This window comes from Arachis hypogaea, chromosome 10 (assembly GCF_003086295.3).
Source record: "Arachis hypogaea cultivar Tifrunner chromosome 10, arahy.Tifrunner.gnm2.J5K5, whole genome shotgun sequence".
In the NCBI taxonomy this organism is placed as follows: domain Eukaryota; kingdom Viridiplantae; phylum Streptophyta; class Magnoliopsida; order Fabales; family Fabaceae; genus Arachis; species Arachis hypogaea.
The window spans coordinates 70,495,542-70,499,205 of record NC_092045.1 but is presented as its reverse complement, the minus strand read 5'-3'; the positions used below and the strand labels follow the sequence as shown (position 1 = coordinate 70,499,205).

The 3,664-nt window shown below is 36.3% G+C and overlaps 1 non-coding gene across 1 annotated transcript; it reads right to left on the bottom strand.

Moving 5' to 3' along the window:
• Positions 1–1,413: 1,413 nt before the first annotated feature.
• Positions 1,414–1,521, bottom strand: LOC112719447 (small nucleolar RNA R71). The gene has a single exon (XR_003161749.1). It is a non-coding gene; the product is annotated as a small nucleolar RNA R71 (small nucleolar RNA).
• Positions 1,522–3,664: the final 2,143 nt, after the last annotated feature.

Below are 3,664 nucleotides of genomic sequence, written 5' to 3'. Positions count from 1 at the left end.
AGTTGACTTAGTCAAAAAAATTTTAAAATTAGTTGTTTCTTGTAAGTCAAGTCAAACTTTCAAATTTTAAAAATCTTATCTTTTCAAAACTTTTTCAAAAATTAAATCTTTTTCATTTTTATCTTATGATTATCGAAAAGTTAAAAATATTTTTCAAAAAAATCTTTTTCTTAATTTTATCATGATTTTTGAAAATTACACTAACAATTAATGTGATTGATTTAAAATTTTGAAGCTTGTTACTTTCTTGTCAAGAAAGGTTCAATCTTTAAATTCTAGAATCATATCTTTTAGTTTCTTGTTAGTCAAGTAACTAATTTTAATTTTAAAAATTAAATCTTTTCCAACCATATCTTTTTAATCATATCTTTTTATCATATCTTTTTCAAAATTTTACATTTTTCAAAAATTTGATTTCAAAATATCTTTTCTAACTTCTTATCTTCTTATCTTTTCAAAATTGAATTTCAAATCTTTTTCAATCAACTAACTAACTTTTTGTTTGTTTCTTATCTTTTTCAAAACCACCTAACTACTTTTCTCTCTCTCTAATTTTCGAAAAAAATCTCCTCCTTTTTCAAAATTCTTTTTAATTAATTAATTGTTTTAAATTTTTTTAATTTTAATTTTATTGCTTATCTAATTTTCGAAAATCATTAACCCCTTTTCAAAATTTATTTTTGAAAATCTCTCTCTCATCCTATTCTATTTATTTATTTATTTACTAACACTTCTTTTCACCTCTCTTCATCTCAAATCACTGCCCCTACCTTTACCCTTTATTCAGACTATTCATTCTTCTCCACTCTTATTCCCTTTCTTCTTCTACTAATAATAAGGAACATCTTTACTGTGACATAGAGGATTCCTCTTCTTTTTCTGTTCTCTTCTCTTTCATATGAGCAGGAATAAGGAAAAAGACATTCTTGTTGAAGTTGATTCAGAACCTGAAAGGACTCTAAAGAAGAAACTAAGAGAAGCTAAATTACAACAATCCAGAGATAACCTTACTGAAATTTTTGAACAAGAAAAAGGCATGGCAGCCGAACCTAACAACAATAATGCAAAGAGGATGCTTGGTGATTATACTACACCTACTTCCAAGTTTGATGGAAGAAGCATCTCAATCCCTACCATTGGAGCAAATAATTTTGAGCTAAAACCTCAACTAGTTGCTCTAATGCAACAAAACTGCAAATTCCATGGACTTCCATCAGAAGATCCCTATCAGTTTTTAACTGAGTTCTTGCAGATTTGTGAGACTGTAAAGACGAATGGAGTAGATCCTGAAGTCTACAGGCTCATGCTTTTTCCTTTTGCTGTTTGGACTCACAACCTAAAGATAGCCTGGACTCCTGGGATAAGCTGGTCACGGCTTTCTTGGCTAAATTCTTTCCTCCTCAAAAGCTGAGTAAGCTTAGAGTGGATGTTCAGACCTTCAAACAAAAAGATGGTGAATCCCTCTATGAAGCTTGGGAAAGATACAAGCAGATGACCAAAAGGTGTCCTTCTGACATGCTTTCAGAATGGACCATTCTGGATATATTCTATTATGGTCTGTCTGAGTTCTCTAAGATGTCACTGGACCATTCTGTAGGTGGATCCATTCACCTAAAGAAAACGCTTGCAGAAGCTCAAGAACTTATTGACATGGTTGCAAATAACCAATTCATGTACACTTCTGAGAGGAATTCCGTGAATAATGGGATGCCTCAGAGGAAGGGAATTCTTGAGATTGATGCTCTGAATGCCATATTGGCTCAGAATAAAATGTTGACTCAGCAAGTCAACATGATTTCCCAAAGTCTGAATGGATGGCAAAATGCATCCAACAGTACTAAAGAGGCATCTTCTGAAGAAGAAACTTATGATCCTGAGAACCCTGCAATGGCAGAGGTAAATTACATGGGTGAACCTTATGGAAACACCTATAATTCATCATGGAGAAATCATCCAAATTTCTCATGGAAGGATCAACAAAAGCCTCAACAAGGCTTTAATAATGGTGGAAGAAATAAGCTCAGTAATATCAAGCCTTATCCATCATCTTCTTAGCAACAGACAGAGAATTATGAACAGAATACCTCTAACTTAACAAATTTAGTGTCTGATCTGTCTAAGGCCACTTTAAGTTTCATAAATGAAGCAAGGTCCTCCATCAGAAATCTGGAGACACAAGTAGGCCAGCTGAGTAAGAAAATCACGAAAACTCCTCCTAGTACTCTCCCAAGCAATACTGAAGAGAATCCAAAAAGAGAGTGCAAGGCCATTGATATAATCAATATGGCCGAATGCAAGGAGGAGGGAGAGGACGTGAATCCCAATGAGAAAGATCTCATGGGACGTCTCTCAAGCAGGAAGGCGTTTCCTATTGAGGATCCAAAGGAATCTGAGGCTCATATAGAGACCATAGAGATTCCATTAAATTTTCTTTTGCCATTCATGAGCTCTGAAGATTATTCTTCCTCTGAAGAAGATGATGATGTAACTGGAGAGCAAGTTGCTCAATATCTATGAGCCATCATGAAGCTGAATGCCAAGTTTTTTGGTAATGAGACTTGGGAAGGTGAACCTCCATTGCTCATTAGTGAACTTGATACATGGGTTCAGCAAACTTTACCTCAAAAGAAACAAGATCCTGGGAAATTCTTAATACCCTGTACCATGTGCACCATGATCTTTGAGAAAGCTCTGTGTGACCTAGGGTCAGGCATAAATCTTATGCCACTCTCTGTAATGGAGAAGCTGGGGATCATTGAGGTATAGCCTGCCTTATTCTCATTACAATTGGCAGACAAGTCAGTAAGACAAGCTTATGGATTAGTAGAGGACATGTTGGTAAAGGTTGAAGGCCTTTACATTCCTGCTGATTTCATAATCTTAGACACTAGGAAGAAGGAGGATGAATGCATCATCCTTGGAAGACCTTTTCTAGCCACAGCAGAAGCTGTGATAGATGTTAACAGAGGAGAATTAGTCCTTCAATTGAATGGGAACTACCTTGTGTTTAAAGCACACGGCTATCCTTCTGTAATAAGGGAGAGGAAGCATGCAAAGCTTCTCTCAATACAGAGTCAAACAAAGCCCCCACAATCAAACTCTAAAGTTTGGTGTTGGGAGGCCACAACCAAACTCTAAGTTTAGTGTTGAGAAGACCCCATATTCAAACTCTAAGTTTGGTGTTGGGAGGCCTTCATCATGCTCTGAACTTCTATGAGGCTCCATGAGAGCCCACTGTCAAGCTAGTGACATTAAAGGAGCACTTATTGGGAGGCAACCCAATTTTTATTTATCTAATTTTATTTTTATTTTATTGTTCTTTCATGTTTTATTAGGTACATGATCATGTGGAGTCACGAAAAAAATATTAAAATTAAAAATAGAATAAAAAATAGCAGAAGAAAAATCACACCCTGGAAGAAGGACTTACTGGCGTTTAAACGCCAGTAAGGAGCATCTGGCTGGCGTTCAACGCCAGAACAGAGCATAGATCTGGAGTTGAACGCCAGAAACAAACAACATTCTGGCGTTCAAACACCAGGAATGCACCCTGAGGAGAGCTGGCGCTTAACGCCAGAAACAAGCATCTGGCTGGCGTTCAACGCCAGAAACATGCTACACATGGGCGTTGAACGCCCAGAACATGCATCACTTCGGCGTTTAA